At 34.6% G+C, this 23,024-nt stretch overlaps 1 protein-coding gene across 1 annotated transcript in view; it reads left to right on the top strand.

Moving 5' to 3' along the window:
• Positions 1-23,024, top strand: part of LOC138715202 (protein Tob1-like) — a 318,519-nt gene that overhangs the window by 92,581 nt on the left and 202,914 nt on the right. The gene's annotated exons all lie outside the window — the stretch shown is intronic.

Here is a 23,024-nt window from a genome sequence, read left to right as displayed (position 1 = left end):
CTTGAAAGGAAGGAAGAATTTCTAATTGACACAGACGGTATTTTGACAGTAAACCCCCACTTGGGCTGATTACCTGTTTGAGTTTTTTTCGAGGTTTTCCCCAACCGTAAGGCTAATGTCAGGTAATTATGGCGCATTCTCGATCACATCTCGCTATCACCAATACCATCGACGCTAAGTAACTTAGTAGTTAATACAACGTCGTTAAATAGCCAATTAAAAAACAGTAAACCTAAGAGGAATTACTGAATTTAGTTTTTATTTCAGTAGTCAGTGAAGTGTTTTGTGTCAGTGAAGTTTTATAGTTAATAGTGGTAGTGAAAAGTATTTGAACAATGAAATGTCTCTGAAGTGTTAGTGAAATCAGGATAGTGTCAGTGAAATGTATCGTAGTTCCAGTGCAGTGAGTGGGTTGACAGCGAATACTTGTGCAGGTATGAACATATCATACTCGTAGGTTTAGTTAGATCTTAGGGTTAAGATACAAATGAAATTTACGTTAAATGGTATTTTAAGTGATCGTGCTTCATTTAATTTAGGATGCTCCTTGTTAATATTATTACTAATGTTATTATTATTTTATTATTTTTTATTATTAGCAATAATAATTATTATTAATTTATTCCTAATTGTGATTATTGAGTGTAATTAGTTACCACTGCCACCGGGTAGTACCCATTTGCAGTGTGAATAAATACATACATATACATACAAGAAATTCCACGGAAGAATTATAAAATATGTACGATATCTATAATTATCACTCTAATAATTTTTAAGAATCTCCAAGCATTATTTAAAAGCTCTTGAAAGGAAGGAAGAATTTATAATTGACACAGACGGTATTTTAACAGGAAGAATATTTTAAAACATGTACTAGATCTATAGTTGTCAATCCTTCGATAACTTCTAAAGAATCTCCAAATATTGCTTAAAAGATCTTGAAACGAAGGAAGAATTTATAATTGACACAGACGGTATTTTCACAGGAAGAATATTATAAAACATGTACTAGATCCATAGTTGTCAATCCTTCGATAACTTCTAAAGAATCTCCAAATATTGCTTAAAAAGATCTTGAAACGAAGGAAGAATATTATAAAACATGTACCAGATCCATAGTTGTCAATCCTTCGATAATGTCTAAAGAATCTCCAAACATTATTCACAACCAAGAGATGTATGACTAATTACAGAATTTCATCATATTAAGTATAATCATTATAAAGAGCGTCCCTCCTATTTGGCCCCGGCTTTCCGTGGCCCATTTTCTTACCGACAGTTGACCGCTCGCTTTTCGTAAAATTATTTATATCCGAACATAACGGGACCAGTTGTCGACAATTCTTATACCATCAATAATTAGGCCTAACTACTACAATTTTAGCTAATTTCGCATTAAGTGTCATCTCCTTTTTTGTTTACGCTAGCAGCCTGCTCTTTCCAGTTAAGGAATCACCGTCGCTTCCTGGGTCTTCCACAGCTTCTCTTTCCGTTTGTAATACCATCTCTGGCTGTCTTCTGTCATGCGTGAGACGTGGGCATTCCATTCGTCTCTCCTTCTAGTGGTCCATCCTGTTATTGGTTTTATATCGCAGATCGCTCTGATTTCACAGCTCTTCATCTTATCTAATCTTGTTTCACCTATTATTTTCCGTAGAGTTGCCATTTCTGTAGTTTCAAGTATCTGTGTTCTGATTACTGCTGATTATACATTCTTGATTTTGTTTCTTTCCTTAAATACTTAGAGACTGTTTAGACACCCAGAAACTGCTGTTGTTTTATTAGGTTGTTCTTTGACTTCTTGATCGAGGAATCTTCGTTCCCAAATAATTATTAAAACTCATCACTTACTCGATGATTTATTTGTAATTACAGCGCAGTGGTCTTTATTAACTATTTTAAATGTATTTTTACTTAAGTTGCTGTTGCAGTTTATTGTCAAAGGCAGCAGTTAAGACTATATCGTCTCATATCAAATAATGCTTATTTTATTTTTGTTTCAATTTTTAAAATCTCTACTGTTTCTTACTTCCTTTATTATGCAATCAATTATTATATTACAAATTAGTGAGTTTAATGAGACTCCCTGCCTTGTACTTTTGTTTGTTGAAATTTCTTTCGTCATTTCTCTATTTTGATTTTGGTATAATTTTTACTATGTATGTCTTTCAGTAGTGAAATCAGTCCATTAAGGACATTATATTTCTCTGAAAGCATCTGAAAAGATATTCAACGTTATACTATGAAAAGTTTTATGAAAGTCTATAAAACAATAAAATGTCAGTATATTATATTCTAAACATTTCTCAGTTAACTGGCGCATTATAAATAGCCTATTGCATCAATCCAAGATCGGCCCTACGAAACCCTTGTTGCTCCTCACTTATGAGAATGATTTATAAAGATTTCTCTACAGTAGAAGACCTATCTTCCCAAAGATGCTAAATGCCAATTTTTCTAATGTTATTTTATTCAATAAAAGGAGGTACATCTATAAGAGTATCATACTAAATGGGCTATGTCGTAGTTCAACTCTGACTCAAACGTGCGCCAAAAGATGATGTTGGAGGCAGTGCTGACATGGTAATTCTTTTCTTGACCATACGCCCCACCCCTTGTTTTCTCCCTTGAAATATATTTAACTCTCCTCTCTCTGTGTCTTCGACTGTCATTTAATGATTTTTTAATATTAAAGAGTAAAGAAATTGTTTTGCATTACATTTTAATTGTACAATAAGTTTGATTAATTAAAAAAATTCTAGGTTCCTACACGATGTATGGCCCCGTATGGCCTCCATGACAGCACTGGTTGGAGGTATATCTGAACGTGCATTTGGCAGAGTATTATAATCAATAACACAGAAACTTGTTTTTGGAATTTAGTCCCTTTGGGAAGATGGGTCTTAAATTTGTGTTATTATTCTTGAAACTGTGTTCAAATTACATATGCTCCTGTATTAGAGCATTATTCTACCATAATTTTTTTTTCCAACATCATACAATAGATCTAAGTAATTTTTCCGACTTTTCCAACTAGAATTGTAACATATTGTTGTAACTGATTACGAGAGAGAAGAAATATTGGTAACATGTTCACTTCGAAAAAAAACGCATAATATCGAAATGGAGAAATCGAGCATATTTCAAAATACAGTAGGTCTATACGAGTGTACTAGAATATTCGATGATGTGATTCAACAGAGTGTGACTGTGCATATTTATTCGCACTGGCGATACATCACGGGCTGAATACGTGCCGTACGATTTTCTGCATGTGTTGTGTACATACAAGAAGCACATACATATTCCAGAACAGAGATTATGTAAGAGAGCTGAGATTCAGCGTAACTTGCAGAGCAAAACAGCAGTTAACGCGCCTAATAACCATGTTTACAGTTAAAACTGCTTTAAATTATACACGTCTATTGCACATGGCTCGATGCTCAAGATAAAAGTTCACCACAAGATGCATACAGCGTCTCAGATAATTTTGATCAATAGGTCTTGGTTTTTGGGGTCATTGCATTTAATTTTATCGTAACCCAAATTCTGCAGCCTACATATTCGAGTTGCACTAAGAGACGCTTTATTTATATTCAGAAACACACGCACCAAGAATGTCATTTGCTTCAGTATGTAGCTGTATTGTGGCAAAAGGAGAATTTTCTCTAAATTTTTGGAAGGGTTATTCGTGGGGTTTAACACTTCCTATTGTTGTTACTGTGTCCAAGGCTCGTGATTTTAGATCGGCCGAGAACAATATAATAACGATAAACATTGTCTGCATACCTTCTAGGAGTCCCCTGCCATAGATTTACGGTACCTGATCATTTCTTGACTAGTCATATCACGTAGGGTAATGAATTTCGCCTCAACTCAGAAATGAAATGTTCTATTAATCTACGAGACTCATACGCACATACAGTCCGCATTTCACGAGAAGATCCGAGCAAGGAATGCGAGTTGTTTCCCCACTCTTATAACCTAACTCCGACATGGACCCGTCTGGCCATTGACTGAGCCTTGTTTGTCCCAGCCGACCAATGACACCACCCCTATCCACCTGCTCCTTCAGAACGCTGAGTTACTGGCTTACCCTTCCCTCTTACCCCGCAAGGACCGTACTCCCCTCGCAGGGATCCTCTCGTGAAATTTCGACAATAGGTGCTCGCTGCACGGTCAGATATGCCAACCATTACTCCATAGCAATAATGCCACGTTTTTAAGATCAAGTGTGAATCGGGTACTTCCGTGATCGTTCGGGAGTGTCGAGATATATTCACAAGACTGCGTATAGGCCTACGTTTTGTAGTTGTGATGATCGATAGCTATTTATAATCATAGATTGCCTAAAAATTTCGTGAAGAAATGTTCCATAAGTGAGAAATACTCGTAGAATAGACGGATGTCTCAAAGTATTCAAGCAATGATTATTATCACATAAATACTTGATCGCTTACGGCGCTGGAGTGAAGTATTCTGCACTAGTGCTCGTTACAATCCAAGTTCTTACTGCAGTACTCTTAGCTCAGTGGTAAAGAGTTTCTTGATGTTGAGGCTGCACATTAAAATTATCTTGGTAGGACTATAGGGAGGCGTTCGTTATTATAGGCCTATATTTATTTTAATAGATTAATGAAAAATGAGGTTTGCTGCATTATTTTATCAACAGCAATCTCACTAGAGGTTTTGATTTATCTAAAGAAAATCAAAACTCGAGTGGGATTTAATTGACTATTACACGATTAGAAGAACGTGTATAAAGATTAGAAGAAAATAATGTACTTTAATACAATAAAATATTGACTTACTAAAATTCTGTTTCACTAATGTTAGCGTCACCAAAACGTTTGAACGGAGCCGCCATTTTCAGTTGACTGTCTTTGCGGTAAACAAATAACGATCGCAAAGCATGTTTTATGGTACCGTAAAGAATTTGCAGTCTGAAATATTGGCAAACAAAGAAACAAATGGTAGGAGGTGATAAAAACAGAAGAAAGTATGTAAAGATTACAAGAAATAAAGTACTCTAATACATTAAAATAGGTATTGACTTAATAAAATTCTATTTCACTAATGTTAGCTTCACCAAAACGTTTAAACGCAGCCGTCATTTTCAGTTGACTATCTATGATAGAAACAAATGACGATCGCAAAGCATGTTTTATAGTACCGTAAAGAATTTGCAGTTTGAAATGTTGGAAAACAAGAAACAAATGCTAGGGAAGTGATAAAAATAAACAAATGCTAAAGGTGATAAAAATAAATAAATGCTAGGGAAGTGATAAAATTGTACGATAAACAGCCATGAATGGTTGAAACATGTCCTTTCGTACCGTTCTATTGCTCAGAAGTAGAATGACGTAGTAAAAATGTAATACGCCTTAAAATACTTTCATCTTTCAGTATTTGGCTCCGGTCTTTGGCCAACACGATTTAAAAGAAAGAGGGAGTATTATTTGGAACTAAACCGTTATTGTTGTTGTTTAGTCAACTGTCCGAAGACATTTTTGAATCTCAAAAGTGACAACACCAATAAGACATCACTCATGAGGCAACTAAGTCAGGAGATAATGGGATAGGGTGGCCAGTTACTGTCACCCTCCATTGCATACATCGCTGACTAGTAGCATAATACAATAATCAGAATTCAGATGTATACAAAAATTGTTCTTCTTCTGACAAAATATCGTCAAGTGAGATAAATACTGTCTGATAATAGATTTACATAATTATTATCGTGGTGTAAAATTAAATTTTAACTTAAGTAAAAACAATAATCATTCTAACCATTACTCTATTACAAGCATGCTCTGGAAATTGCCACCAACAGTGCTTTGTACTCGTATTATTGCGTGCAAGGTGCGCGGAGAAGTTTTCTCTTGTGAACCGCGCGCTCATCCGAACAGACTTTGACAAAATTCACTGCTCAAGAGGCCGGCCAGTTTCATTTCGACATTCACCTTAAGACAATAAATAATCTTGATATGATTGATACTGTCTCAGAAGTGATGCGGGAAGACCGCAGGATTTGTTGACCGTGTTTGGAGCCCTGCACTTGCACTGCATGGGCAGCAGAGCGCGCCACTACGTAACGGGGATGGTCATGGTTTAGTGTTGGTGTGCTGACGCATAGAACGTGTTGGAGAGGTCTGTGGCCCTCGTTCCCACCTCCTCATCCGCCAACCTAGTGAAACTTCCGTTGTTTCAGAATAACGGATGAAGGCTATGCTATGTACCGAGCTATTTGTTTTTACCATGGAAAAACAATTTAAATGCTTTTTATTTCACTATGATTTCGAAATAGAATCCTCGCCATATTGAGATTATTCTTTGAAAAGTTAAAATAATAATAATAATAATAAATTTTAAAATATTCATAGCTTGAACTTCTCATGAAATCCGGATCGAAGTTTTTACAAATCGTCGTTATTCATGCAATAACTATGTGACATATTTATCGATTTTCATATTTTTGCTCTATTAAATAACTTAAATAGTGATACAGCAAATAATAAAATCTCTTGTATGTAATCATTTTCTTTGTTTCGAAAATGTAAGAATTTACGGTCTCCTATGTACGGCTGCCATAGGTTGAATAAATGTGTTTTCTCTTCCTACTGAAAAATTTCATATTTTGCACATAGGAAATGCTTTAAAGAGATAGCATATAATTACAGAACACTGTTTAACAACCACTACAAAATTACAAACAAGAAATAATACGCAGTATGCTTGAGAGAATATGAACATAAAGTAATACCAATGAATGTGTAAGCAGTTTCGGAAATCGGTGCAGGTTTTGGCCCCAGTTAATTCCGATTAGTATAACCTGTGCACCGTTTCTTAACAATGCTATCGTACGTTTTCAAGTTAATTGCATGAGTAACCAAAACTTTATTACGAAGAAAAAAAAAAAAAAAAAAAAGCTGATAGCTCCTTCTTCAATGTCTAGATATATTAAAACTACAAAAATTTATTCCATAAAAATTATTCTAATCGTGTGCCATATATGCATATTTGTTTTAAATAGGTATATAATAATATATTAATTTATGAAGGAATGAACATTTATGTAAGAACAATTATTTTTATGTATCCCATTGACCTGAGACGTAACTGGTAACAGTTAGTGGTTCAATATATTACCTGTGGTAATATTATTGTGTTATTATCATCACAACAAATGACCCAAGATGTTTTAATTTCTGCGTACACATCTAAGTTTTCTATACTCAACTGTATAATTTACATAAGTCCACACATTGAAGGCGAAACTACTACACTGCTTTCAATGGTACCTCATGTATGTACCATGGCTTGCCTCTATTGCTTAATACGACATCCATTTAAAACAACAAAAAAGTTTATTACCAAAGTGGTTTTAATATAGCGTTTAATTATTATACTTGTTCGACTACTTTTAATTATTGCCGATCACCAGAAAAACTGCCTCTCCCTTTCTTCTCACAACACGAAAGCCTTTCATTTCTCAACTGTTACAGATGGTGAGAAATGATACTTAATGAGCCATGGCTAGTCGTACTAAAATAGAATCCTGCAGTGTCAGATTCAAATGGAAGAATACATAAATACCGAAGAATGAAATCAAGTCAAAATGTAAGAAACGACTTCTACTTGATACTTTCCATCTACATAGAAACTGAAATCTCATTATGCTTGGGGGGAAAAACTGATCAACCGACCATAAAATAAAAAAAAAATTGTGTGGTGTTTCATTTGAAACAAACATGTTTTTCACTGTTATTATCATGTTAGTTTATTATTATTATTATTATTATTATTATTATTATTATTATTATTATTATTATTATCGAAATGATTATTTGCTTAAGAATATAAAATGTTAAAGAATTATTTGCAGCAGAGTATAAAATATTACAAATTATTTTTATAAGAATATAAAATATTGCAAGTTATTTTCAATAGTATATAAAATATTATGAGTTATTTGTAGAAGAAAATAAACTATTGCAAATTATTTGCAATAGTAGATAAAATATACGAGTTATTTGTAGAAGAAAGTAAGCTATTGTAAGTTATTTGCAATTCATTCATTCATTCATTCATTCATTCATTCATAGTGTTCTGGCACTGCAAACTCAGCATTCTCCAGTCTTTCCTATTTTATATATTCCTCTTTATCTCCTTATATGATCCCTATTATCTTAATGTCGTCTATCATCTTATATCTTCTTCTACCCCGAATTCTTCTCCCGTTCACCATTCCTTCCAGTCCATCCTTCAGAAGGCAGTTTCTTCTCAACCAGTGACTCAACCAATTCCTTTTCCTCTTTCTGATCAGTTTCAGCATAATTCTTTCTTCATTATTTGCAATAGTATATAAAAGATTAAGAGTTATTTGTAGAAGAAAGTAAATTATTGCAAGTTATTTGCAATAGTACATAAAATATTACGAGTTATTTGTAGAAGAAAAATAAATATGAATTAATAATACACAAAATATTATGAGCTATTTGTAGAAGAATAATAAATATGAGGTATTTTCACAAGAATTAGGCCTATATAATATTATGAGTTATTTCCATAAAAATATAAAATATTGCAAGTTTTTGCAGAAGAATACAAAGTATTATGAGATATTTGCAGATAGTTATAAAATATTAAGAGTTATTTGCAGAAGAATATAGAATATTCGAGATATTTGCATAAGCTTATATTATAGAATTATTTGCAGAAGAATACAAAATATTACAATATAAGCCTGTATCCATATATTAGGAGATATTTTCCGAAGAAGATATAATATTATGAAATATTTTCAAAACGTTATACAATATTAAGAGTTATTTGCAGAAGAATATAAAATATGATGAGTTATTTTCTGACGAATATAAAATATGACGAGTTATTTGCTGACGAATATATATAACATGAGTTATTTGCAGAGAAAATAAAATGCTAGAAGTTATTTACAGGCCAATATCTATTGAGTTATTCTACTTACAAAAGTATGGTTTTAAATTCAATTTATTTTTTAGTAACACAATGGTTATCATCATCGTAAATCAAAGCAAATGATAAGTCTGTGTCTCTTCTCTGTTCGTCATTTGATTGATGTGATAAATAGGCTACTGTTTTATTATATTATGATCAGACGCCAATGGAATACACTTTAACAAAATCTTATAATATATTAATTTAAACACATATTTTAGAGTGCATTAATATAAGTTTTCTGCCATTCATTAAAAAGCATTTGAGAATAATAAAGAGCGGTGTAGGCTGAATAGCTCTCTCATTCTGTTTTCCTTGCATCCTCGGTTGAATGAAGGAATGAAAGGCTAAGCTGACGAGAGGTTCTCTTGAAATGTGATTCACGTACGTTATGCGTGCATGTGTAGAAACGTACGCTTTTGAATTTTCATTGACTAAAACTGGTAGCTTTCATCTCAGAAAGAGATAAACAGTACAGGAGTTTCAAAATAGTATATTACTATACAAGGTTCAGAAGTGCGAGGAAAAGTTTGTAAACGAGCAAAGCGATTTTTTCAATTTCCGAGATATTGTGATGCACTCCATAAATGTGTATTGTAGGGTAAAGTTGTCTATTTCCGTAATACCCCTAATCCCGTGATACTTTTTTAAAATTGAATGTCAGTCAAAGCTTTGCCGTTCGACCATAGCGCCAGACATCTTCTCGAAAGAGTGCGTCTTTCGCCTACTTTTGAGACAGCGGTGAACTTTCTAGCAAGATACCCGCTCCCGTGACATTCAGTGAAAAAAAAAAAACGTATCACGGAATTAGACAACTTTACTCTACTAAATTTTTTGCACGATCATATTTTTAAAATTGCAAATACAATACATCTTCTATTTAGAATTTTGAGCAAGATTATTCCAAAGGGTAACTAAGTAACAGTAAGTATACTGTAATGGATCTATTTCAGTATAGTTTTATGTTATGCAGAATGGTTTCCCTAGTAACAAGTTTGTATGTGGGAACTCTAACTTCCAACGCCTCACAACAATAGCTGTAACTACAACAAAAAACACGTTCCTGCAAAAAAGTAAATTACCCTACATGGTATTTATATTGCTATTGATCCGCTTTGTTTTCATTTTGTAATTTCTTCCTTCTGTAGACATGAAATAATTTGTGAAATTTGGTAATCATCAGTCTTCTAACAATAATATACCAACAATAAAACTCAAATATCGTTATAATATTCTCTTAATTTATAATTATGTAATGGATTAAATCCTTTAAATGAAACTTTGGAATTATATGATAGATTATAATTGCATAATTGGTCCAGGTTTCGCAATTGATTTTGAATTTGTAAGCTTTTCAAAATAGTGAATTCATGATTCCTTGAGATTTGTGTTTTGCATTATTTACTTCGAAAGACAAAAATAAACAAATTTCAAATTTAATTCCGAGATTGTGTAAATAAAACATCTCTGGTGACAAAATTAAAAAACTAACAGGGAAAGCTGGGTTCTCAAGTTGGCGTTGAATAACGTTATGTCATTCAATTATAGTTTTCTACCGAAGGGTAGGTCTTTCACTGCAAACCGAGCATTATCCAATATATATATATATATATTTTTTTTTTTTCCGCCTTCCTCTTAGTTTCTACATCCGATCCATGTATCTTAATGTTGTCTATAATCTAGTATCATCTTCTGTCCCAACCATTCCTTCCAGTGATCTTCTTGATCAGTTTCGGCATCATTCTTTCTTCATCCACTCTTTTCAGCACATCTTCGTTTCTTATTCTGTCTGTCCATTTCACACGCTCCATTCTCTCCCATGTCCACATTTCAAATGATTTAGTCTTCTTTTCACTTTCTCGTAATGTCCATATTTCTGTCTCATATAATGGCACACTCTACACAGAAAACACTTCACTAGTCTCTTCCTTAGTTCTTTTTCCAGAGATCCGCAGAAGATGCTCAATTTTCTATTAAAAGCTTTCTTTGACATTACTATCCTCCTTTCGTAATACACAATATTTGTATACAGACGTATGTTTTGAAATCTATTAAATTGTACTGTATCTTCGTCTGTCCTACTCTTGTGTGTATTGATAACTAATCACCGATGTAATAATAAAGATACATTTTGTTCATTGTAAAAGAGAGTCCTTTCTTCCTGGAACAGATATAGGCTGACCTGCGCTTTAGGAATCTGTACGTGAGTTTGAACAAAAAAAAAATCACATGAAGATGGATCCAATTATCATTAGCTTTTAATTCATAGAAATCCATACGTCGTACTGTGAACTAGGCTTCTAACTTGCTTTCGCCATAATACAAACAGTAGAGCCTGCCCTAAGGGCAGTGGGACGAGAAGAGGGGTTGGATAAGCCAGGTCTGATGACAACAGCTATCGATGGGTAGACCTAACATCATCATTTCGCAATGTTATATTGAAAGTTGTCCCTTCAGATACTAGACGAAGTAGGCCTATGTATTATCAACTTAATGGTGCTTCCCCTCACTTTCTCGTGCAGTAACAGCTCACTTACGAAAGTACAAATAAGAGAACAACCACTACTCCGTATTATAAACTCTGCTGCTCTTATCAGCCATGCCGAGTTACGAAATGCTACGTGCGCGATTCACATCCGTGCGGCCAAGTGCAAGGAGGAATATTTGAAAATTTGATTTCAGACTGAGGTATGTTATTTTTTGTTTAATCCGTATTTTTATAGCTAAACTTTCTGTGTATTTTAAATTGATTTTCTTTCATTTTTCTCACAACCACTCATACTTTCCTAGGATTCGAACAGCTGTAGCTACTTAAATATTGATCACCGACCTATGGTGAAATATGTTTTGGTCAAAATGACCTACATAACTGCTTCCTAAAGCTCGGGTCACATTTCGTGAGTCACTCTATATTATAATACGTTATTGATGTCACTAATGATGCCATGTATAGGCTGTGTCGTAGGGAAGAAGAAACTTCTTAACACGTCCTTCTGTGGTGTTCTAAATACGACGAAACTAGTTATAAACAGCTTGTGAACTGAACATGAAGGTGATTAAAACAACAAGTCTATAGAAATTCTAAACTACTTGTAAAAAATCCCTGTTCGTGGGACGCAAAATAGACCAAATTATTAGACTTCAGTACTTTTAGACTGGTTGTAGGTCAAGATGGTAAGAAAGAAAAAAGTACCGACCCCACATCGCAAGACTCTCACATTATGTTTAAGTTCAGTCTGAAAGAAGATAGACTATATCAACTGCAGTAAACATAGGGTGAGCTAGGATGAAATACAAAAGAATATCTTGCATGTTGAAACGTCCGCACGTTGTAAAGAACAATGTGGCAGTTTATATCCACATGATAACAGTCCTAATTACACATGAGTTGCCCTTGTCTCCGATCTTTTTCCTTATCTGCCGTGTTCCATCGCACCTCTACGACCTTGTGTACACCGCTGTTGTCACCTCGTGTATCATATCTCATTTTGGACCTGTCAACCTGACCTCGTATCTTTTTACCGCACAGTGACTTGACGATCTCGCTAACACTATATACGCAATGTTGAATATAAAAGCACGTGACCAACTGGAATATTAAATTCACTAATGCTATTAAGATTTATGTAACTATTGAATGACATATTGCGGAAATACACCTAAAGAATGGAAAATAACAAATATCGTAAATATCAAAAGAAAAATGATCTAATTGTAGAGCAGGGATACAGAACTGGCGAGAGAGGGGTGGAAAGCATGGGGAAAGCGTTGGTTCCTCGTCCAGTCCACCGGCGTTGAATGACGTATCTGTGGCCCCTAAGCAATCACATAAGACACATTGAATACAAATCCCCTCCCCTACCAAGTCAATGACGCGGGGAAGGAAGGGGTGAGTGACGTATCCGATGAGTGATGCAACGCCACAATTCTCGCCCAGTTCTGCAAGCCTGTTTTAGAGGGATCTCTTCTAAACTCAGCTTACAATATGTGTGTGTCAATATTGAAATCAAAATTACAACTCTAGCAGAAAATAGCTATATTACTGAAAGAGCAGTGTGGTTTTAGTAAGGACCAATCTTGTTTTAACGTTATGTTCATTTAAAACTGATAATGGAAAAGAGAAGAGAATATAATCTACAACTATTCATGCTTTTTCTTGACTGTAAAAAACGTATATGATAGAGTAGATGTAATTTGTAAATCCTATGAAATCGCCTTGTAATAGCATTAGTATTGTCTTCAAAAAACAAAATAGTGATACTATAGAAACTCCCCTGAAGGTTAATTTAGGCCTAAGGTAGGGATGTGGTCTATCTCCTATTCTATTCAATTCATATAGGCTTATCCATAAAATTTTGAAAGAATAGAAATTAACACAGTCCGAAAGTATTCACATGGAAAATAATAGAAATATATTATGTACACTACTATTTGCAGACGATTAGGTACTCTTGCCAGAAAATGACAGCGAGCTACAAGAGTATATTACAAAATTAAGTGAAATATTAAAACTATATAGCATGGAAATATCTACTGCCAACATTAGAAGAAGAGCTCTAGAAAAAAAAATATATATACGAGGCGAGCGAAAATAGTGATAGACTGTAATATAATAGAACAAACAAATTCGTTTAAATATCTTGGAAGTAATATATAAATATATAAAACAAACCTGAACTTAGAAGGCAACATATAAAAGTATAGTAAACTTTCGTATTTTATGACCTCATTATTATCTGACAATAAAATTCATATCGCAAAGATATATATTTAAAGGAAGAAGCGAAAAATTAAATTTAAATATAATGAAGTTTTAAGATTTCCTTGCATTGTGTTACAGCCATCAAATAATAAACTATACTAAATCCCTTTAAGCTAAAAATTCTGTGTTATTGTGCGTATATTTCTTGGAATTTTTATCGTAGATATTTTATGAACATTCTGAACTACATCAGCATAATGTAATAATTTAAATGTTATTTTCATTCGACAGTTGCTCGAATTAACGTTTTCCTTCAATGAAATACTTTATAGATTTAGAAAAAGCTGATCGTTAAGTTAAGAAAAACATTGCACAGAATTTAATTCAATTTAGAACACACAAATAACATTACGTTAATTATAACGTAGGATTACATGTACAAAGTGTATATTAAAATATACGCGGGCAAACCGTTAATGCATTTCATAGCTTACAATCCTCTAAAACAAAAGCGTATTAAATACGCTTTTTTTCACTTTCTTTTCACAAAAGCTACCGGAAACAAAATAAGCTTAATGCAGCTGTAATATAATTGCTGAAATATATTTACTGTTCAATTGATGACGTTTACTTACAAGAATAGATATGAATTTATAGTTAAAATAGAAACATGTTATTAGTAGCCCTACATTTCATTCCGTGTATTTATCAATTTATTCACAATTTTTATAGATTCCTTTATAGCCGTATCGTTTCCTCTAGCATAGATGGTTAAAAGCAGGGGGATTTTAAGCCATGATGGAAGTTGTGTCTTCATACTGTAGAATCTCCTTAGTTTACCCGCATTGGGACGCAATGTAGTTGATGTGTTCCGATGGGAATAATAGAAAGAAATTGGTTATAAGTATTGCCAATCTGACAATTTTAAACATATTATGAATACTTATTATTTACAGGACTTGTCAGTTTTATAACAGTGATAGCCTATTATCACTGAACTATAAAATCATCTTTTTGTATAGCCGATTACAATTTCAGTCGGAGACAAATTAGCTATATTAGCCATATTTATTCAGTTGGTCAGTGATTAGATGTTAGCAAACCTGTTATACTTGAATATTACAAACATCGGGTAGCAGAGAGTGTGTTGTCAGTGGTTTTCATTTTAATGCTCAACCATTATATTCATATCCTTATGCCAGACCAAAACCATATGTGGTACAAATATTGTGGTTAAACATTTCATCTAAACTGATACATCATTACGTTCCTCTGGGGAGTGATATGAAATATACTAGTAGTAGTAGTAGTAGTAATAATAATAATAATAATAATAATAATAATAATAATAATAATAATTTATATCTATGTAACATGAGATGTAATTCTGATTTTTGCCACCATTTGTTTGGGTTTAAGGAGAGGGATGTCAGTTTTACATTTTCAACATATATATGGATATATATTTTTTTTATTTTTTTCTCTGGAAATATCAAAGATATCTGCACCAAACTGTTTATATATATTTACCATAGTACAATGAGTGAATATTGAAAAGTACATTGAAATTGATAGTATAGTTGGTTCACAATAAACATTTTAATTCTGGATAAAAATGGACACAAAAATTAAACAACGTTACATTAAAGTACCAACATCTGAAAACCTCATGAAGCTGCAGCTATAAAATTTTGCATGACATATTTGAGAATGATATAATGTTCATTTTTTACCAGTTTCATAATATAATGTGTGGGATATGATGATGGAGACTGGATTAATGTTGCACAGGATAGGGCTTATGTGAGGGCGGCAATAATCCTACGGGTCCCTTAAAAGCCATTTCTAAGTAAGTAAGTTCATAATATAATGTAGCTACAAAAACTTGCATTCGAGAAATAAATTTTATAGATTAAATTTATTAATTTATAATTATAACATGTAATTAATTAATTTTTCATATAAAATGACCTCAATACTAGTAATTTTTGGCGTAATATAATTTTCTCCTCATTCTTCATACAAGGAAATGAGAAATTCTTCCATGTGATTAATATATTCGGAGATATTAGCACTTTAATGCACCGTTGTTTCAATGAACTTTAAATTTTTATCCAGAATTAAGGTATTTATTGTAACGAAACTATTTAATCAATTTCAAAGTACTTTTCAATGTTTATTGACTCTTATGCTAAATTTACATGAAAAACTTCATCTAGATATCTTTGATATTTTCAGAGGAAAAAATAATTATATATTCTGAAAAAGTATAAATATCACGTCTGAAGCCCTTTAACATCAATAGCTTAAATAGCCTCTCGAAAGTATACAATGAGTTGGAGGTCTTTCTATGTTATAAGTGCAGGCACTGGACAAAGCGAGCCCATGCCGCGTTGCGGCACTGTTGTATACTGTATATAAAAAACACCACGTAAAATTTCTACGTTGTTTCGTTTCGCAAGAGTTTTGACGCCGACGCGAGCCGAGCCGAATTTATCCCGGAGTGTGTCATCTCACCTCGCCTCGGTGCATCATCATCTCATTCAGGCACGCAGGACTCTGTTGATATTGATCCTAGAGCGCGACCCCGTTTCGGGACATTCACTCCCGAGCCAGCAGCATAGCCTACTGCCGTCCTCGTCGCCACTAGAATTGTACAGTAATTTGTCCCTTTTGATTCATTGCAACAGATCCCGCCTGCCCTCTCTCCCGCCCTGTGTCTCTCTCTCTGACACGTACAGACGGATCTGTGGACACTAATGTATTCACATCACAAGTAGCCCGGAGTTGAAAACTATCTGCCCTAATCTTAAAACTAGAGTAGGTTCACAGAATTGTTGTGGCGGAACAATAGTGGGTAGCGGATGTTTTCGGGCTGTTGACGTTGCTTGAAGGCAGTTCATTTACGCGTCTGCTACATTTGTCTACATGCATTCAAATGATCTGTACAGTACAAGTATGAAATTGTTTAAAAATAAGAATTTAGTCCGATGTAGGCCTACTCTATACTAGCGACCTGGTTCCCATGCAGACTCTAAAAGGAAGGCAGAAAATAGGACAGACTGGAGAATACTGGATTTGAAGTGAAAGACTTGCCATTTGGAATTATTTTTCTGTCCAAGGGCAGGTCTTCCACTGCAAATCCAGTATTAAGCAATCTTTTCTATTTTCTGTTTTCCTCTTACAAGCAAACGTTCTGATGGGGGCAGATAAAAATGTTAATTTTTATTCTTCCACCATGTTAATAATGTCAAAAGAAGTGCTTATACAAATTTTGGCCACTCGACCGCAATTACGAGGCCGTCCAGAAAGTGATTTTCCCTGATGCCGTTTATAGAAAAAAGTACAATTGCATGAAAATACTTATTGAAACAAATACAGCAACTGTTGCGCTATTTGTCAACATATCCCCCATTGGAATTGGGACATTTGTCATACCAGGGGATCAATTTTTGAGTCGTAGAAGTCAGCCGCCTCAGATCGGAATCAGCGTTTGACTGCGACTGCACCTCTCTCTGTCGATCCCATGATACGAGAAATATTTCAATTCCGATGGAAAATATGTTGAAAAATAGCTCAACAATTGATGTGCCGTTTCCAATAAATTTGTCGAATGAAACTGTGTATTTTTTTCTGTTAACGGCTCCTGGCGAACTTATTTTTTACGGCCCTCGTAATTGCTGTCGAGTGGCCAAGCACTTGTATAAGCACTTCTTTTGACATTATTAACGTGGTGGAAAAAAAAATTTAACTTTTTTATCTCCCCCATCAGAACGTTTTCTTGTTAGTCTCCGCATATGATCCATATATCTTATCATCTGGTATCTTCTTCTGCTCCGAACTTTTCTCCCGTTTACCATTCCCTACAGTGCATCCTTCAGTAGGCAGTTTCTTCTCACCCAATGACCCAACCAATTCCTTTTTCTCTTCCTGATTAGTTTCAGTATCATTCTTTCTTCACCCACTCTTTCCAAAACAGCTTCATTTCTTATTCTGTCTGTCCATTTCACACGTTCCAGCCTTCTCAATAATCACATTTCAAGTGCTTCTAGTCCCTTCTCTTCACTTCTTCGTAATGTCTATGCTTCTGCTCCATACAATGCCACACTCCACACAAAGACTTCACTAGTCTCTTCCTTAGTTCTTTTTCCAGAACTTCGCAGAAGATGTTCCTTTTTTCTATTAAAAGCTTCCTTTGCCATTGCTATCCTCCTTTAGACTTCCAGACAGCAGCTCATGTTACTGCTTATATAGTACGCTTAAGTTGTATGTAAATGCAACAAAAACAGGATAAATAAAACGACATAAAGGAGATAAGAAATTACATTGTAGAGGAGGAGTATGAAAGGAAGAGCGAAAAAAGGAACGAAAATGTAGGGAAAAAAAAGGTTGATAAAATAATTAAAAAATAAAGTCGAAAAAAACTAAATAAGTAGTAGACTAGAAGAAATGAAAAAATTAGGAAAGGGAAAGAAATTAGAAACAAAGGATTTAATTCAGGAAAACGAAGAAATATAGTGGATCGATGGAAGGAAAAATAAAAATAAAATAAGTATAAATATACGAACCTAGAATAAGAAGATATAGCGAAATACAATTTAAAATGGGAGAAAGGAAAGTTATACTTGAATGAATGAATGAATGAATGAATGAATGAATGAATGAATTAATTAATTAATTAATTAATTAATAAAAAAGGGAAGAAAGGAAGCGAGAAAAAATAAAGAAAAAAGTTGAATGTAGTATAGATTTATTTTTTTTCCTGAATTCTTTCGGCCTTTGTTAACCATCCCCCTTCCATTTTGGAGAGTTTTCTTGCTTTTGTGCAACAGTCTCGGCATCTTGAAGCTATGCTATAAAATTTTATTGAATACATATTTCTAGTTAAGTTTTTTATTTCTTAACAAATTTTATTTGTTCATGTTGTTAGAGTTTTCGTTAGCATATGTTGAGTAGTTCACGAGATATTAAATATTTTAGACTGTGAGAGTGTAAAATAATGGGTGATTTTGAAATGACCGCCATTTTGAAGCTTTCAAGATTTTTCGAGGATTGTTTTTAGCGTGTACACATGTTCCTTACCTTTCAAACGATGCATCGTTCACTGCTCTAGTCGAAGTAGGCGCGGACCACTGTCAATAAATGTACAGTAGTGGCAAAAAAAACCGGACCGACGGAATAATCAAAATCCCCGAAATGAGTCACTGCGCATGCCACGCTCGCATTCACAAGATAGCGAGTAATCTATTGAAATTGTCGTAGTTTCGACTGCTGACGTAGCCCATTTCGAAAGCCATTAGAAACTATGCTGGTAAAATTCATGTTCTGGGAATAATAAGTTAATTAAGTAGTAAAATATCGCTGCAATCGAAAAGCATTGGGAATAAATTTGAATAAGGAACAAAACAAAGTTCTTTCCCAGGCAGGATTCGAACCACGAAAGTCTTAGTTACCAGTCTATCGTGCTGTCACTGTGAACATGGCTCTGAAATCAGCTACAAGGGTCGTTCTGTTTTTTTTTTTTTTTTTTTTTGCCATTACTGTACACAACGCTTAAGTTTGACATCGCGAGTGGCGAGCTGATTCCCCCCCCCCTTTCCTGTGTACCGAAATTTAAGACGTTTTACGCCAAAACAAAGATAAAATTTTAAAGAAAAGAGAATAGGGGAAAGAATGAAATATATAGATAATAAATAATAGAGAAAGAAAGAATTGAAATGTTAGAGTTCTGCGGTAATTGTGTTTAGAAGATTCCAGTCAAACGTTTCGGATATGCCTGCACGAACAGTATGCAGGTCCGATACGTTGCATTATGTTAAGTTTCAGTACACGGTGAAGTACCCAAAAGTGTTCTTCTGAACAGAAAGAAAGAAACAAAAAAGAAAGGAAGGGTGAAAGAAAGAAAAAATGAGCAAAAATAAGTACAAAAAAGAAATAATTAGTGAAATAAAAAGAGAAAAAGTAAAAAGTACAGATCAATGAAGTACGAAAAGAATAAAAGGAGTGTTAGTGACAGTTGGTAAAAGAAACAATGGAGCGAAGAATTAATAAAGAAGGAAAAGAAAGACAGTGAAAGAAATGACGGAAGGTACAAAAAGAGGAAAATAATAGAGAAGCAACGAATTGGGTGCGATTCTGTATTAGCGACGTAGTTACTACGGTAGAATCGTATTTACAACTGCCTCCGAGAAAATAAATCTTTCACCTAGTGGTGTAACCGCATTTGATAATTCAAAGCTCATAACTAACAATCCTGAGTAAAATTTATTATCTTTATGCCGTTGCACAAGTCTCGATTTAAAATACCATCCAAGGTGATAAAAATAAATAACTACGTATACATGTATATATCAGTACATATAATATATATATATATAGTTATTTTATGTATTCACGTAAAAATTTAAAAGAGTTCATTTCTCAATATCGGTGTTATTTATCATTTCACTAAACGTTATTTCCGAGTACAGGCTTGTACATTACATGCTGTCAAATTATTACGTTCTCAACATGTTATATGAGTAAATATAATGTTCGCACTTCTATACGATCTCCAGTTTTCCAAGGCAAAGTTTAGAATAACATAAACCTCCCATCTGGAGCACTGTTGGATACAACCTAAGTGAAACAGATTCTAAACTTTGGCCTTAGTTCAATATATACAGTAACTCCGGTAGTTGGTCCTATCTGAGTGACATCGATAAACTGCTCGAGGCTTACAGGTAGACATTGATCCATGTTATCAACGCTTGAGTTTTCCCTATCAGAATAATATGTATACAACTGGAATATTAAAAGCCTGTACCGAAACTATTCAATCTTACCTCTTACTTAAAATATCACTACTGGACTGCTGCATTTAGTAGCTTTGAATAGTCAGCCCAGCTTCCTATGGTATCATTGCTGTTGGCTGGCGTACTCGAAAAGGCAGGTTGTTACAACCAAGACCTATGGCGGTAGTGTGCGCTAAGTGAACAGGGTACTCGTGTCATGCTCATTTGTTTCTATTTGCGCGCCAGTAAAGAAAGAAAGAAAATCCGTGTACCGGTTTAGCCAAATTTTGGTCAATCTTTATCAGTTATATTTTCTCGATTTTCCATCAGTCGTTTCTTGTATTTTACCAAAAACATTTCCCGGTTTAAGTTTAATTTATTAACTTACCATCGATTCCACAAAATCTTCCTTCATTTTCTCCTTGAGCAGGTACATCATATCACAGATTAGACCAATATGACCTCGTCTGGCTCATCCTACTTTACTCGTAACTTAAAGTTAACAATCAAATAATTTTAATTAAATGCTAATTATAACGACCTCAAGATCCAAAGCTAATATGATATTGCATCGAGTCACGAAACTAAGCGAATCGGTATTTGATTTTTAGTACGGAATCTCCCTATTATAGGAACTATATTTGCATGCCTCACGTTTCTACTTTTTATATTATCTTATACGCTGATCCTGCACCATGAAGATAACATAACTAGGAATCCCGCTATTTTTAATGTATAATGGTCCCTCCGAAGACATAAGGAGACAAACACATTTCAAAGACGCAGCAGAAACGGCCGACAAGCTGAAGAAGAAATAGGCAGGACACGTGATGCGACTCAACGAGAACCGGTGGACGTACATCCTTACGACATGGGACCCAAGGATTGGGAAACGGAACGCAGCAAGACAGAAGACAAGGTGAACAGATGAACTTAGATCAAGATTCGGCCATCTATGGTTAAGAACAGCGAGAGACCGACAACAATGGAAACTAATCACAAAGTGACTTGCAGCCCAAACAGTGACTAGTGAACAGTGGACCCTTCAGTGTTAACCTAGACAGTATCTCAAACTATTACATTACAAAGTGACTATCATTCCCGGAATGGCTAACCGGGAACTGCTTGACAAGCCACCCTGCATAGTCAGGAGGCCCTTGCCCTTCACGGGATTTCGTGGCTAATTCTTAATTCTTAATGGTCCCTCACTGGTAGAAGATCTCTTTTCTTTAAAGAAATTATTATTATTATTATTATTATTATTATTATTATTATTATTATTATTATTATTATATCCCTATTATTACCAATCGGTTATTTAACGAAGCTGTATTAAATGCAAGGTTATCTACCGTCTTACCTCTGATTGAGGTTCTAGCTGATATGTATACATCTACGTATTATCAGGCAGTACATCTCACTTGACGATATGTGTCAGAGGAAGAACAATTCTTGATATACATCTGAAGTCTGATTAGTGGAATATGTTACTAGTCAGCGATGTATGTAATGGATGGGGAAAGGATTGGGCTAACCTACCCCATTAACTCCTGGCTTACTTGCCCCATGAGTGATGCCTTATTGGTGTCACTTATGAGGTTCAAACCTGTCTTCAGACAGTTCTGTAAACAACAAACATCTGCCGTCTATGGAACTGTTGATAACGAGACAGTAAGTTTCTCGGCGAGATAAATGCGAAAATTCTTCATAGGATTACCTCACTTTCGTCTTACAGCTGGGGAAAACTTCGGGCAAAAAACGAGGTAAGCAGTCCTCAGTTCAAGCGGGGTTCAAAACCACGATCGGGCGTAGCCCCAGATCGCAGTACAAAGTCGCTACTGTCTGAGCTATATCGGGTGATCAGTAGTGTATTTCTAAACAAAAAAGCTGGCTCTGGGATTTCAGTAGTACTGGTAGTTTTTTTAGTTGCCTTCGTTGCCGCCGCCTTCGTCATTGTCGTCATCACCATCTCCACCACCACCATTACCATTTCCGCAGGAATGCTTATGGAATGTCAGACGAAAATACATAGTGTTCGAAACTATATATAAAGATTGTTGGGTCTGCGGAGAAGACCTCACTATGGAATTATTTAAATATTAATAAAACATAAATTTTTATAAATGCAAAATTCGACGATAATGTGGAAAATTATGAGAGAGTCCTGGCACCGCCCGGCATCGAAAAATAGTACCCTGGCGCGCCAGGGCCCGCCAGACCTGAAATACATCCCTGGTAATGATGCTAACAGCATTATCCTTCTCATTCAACTCTTTGTTTAAGCATCCCATTAGTAAATGAATAGGCGTAATGATGCTACCTTCGCTTATTCTTAACTATTCCGTGCACCACAATTTATATATTTGAACATCACTCGTGTAACAAAGGTTTCATAGTGCGTAGACATTTGTAACTAGTCTGTCAATTGAACCAGCCTAACATCCTTCAGCCTCGCCTTTACAAATAAACCCTAGCCTTCACTGATCTACCATAACATTTACAAGCATATCCACCAGTTAGTTCATTGTCCCCTTTCAATGAATACCTCCAATTTGCAATGCATTACA

Source organism: Periplaneta americana, chromosome 15 (genome assembly GCF_040183065.1).
Source record: "Periplaneta americana isolate PAMFEO1 chromosome 15, P.americana_PAMFEO1_priV1, whole genome shotgun sequence".
NCBI classification, from domain to species: Eukaryota; Metazoa; Arthropoda; class Insecta; order Blattodea; family Blattidae; genus Periplaneta; species Periplaneta americana.
Note: the sequence above shows the minus strand (reverse complement) of the source record. Positions and strands in the feature narration are given on the sequence as shown.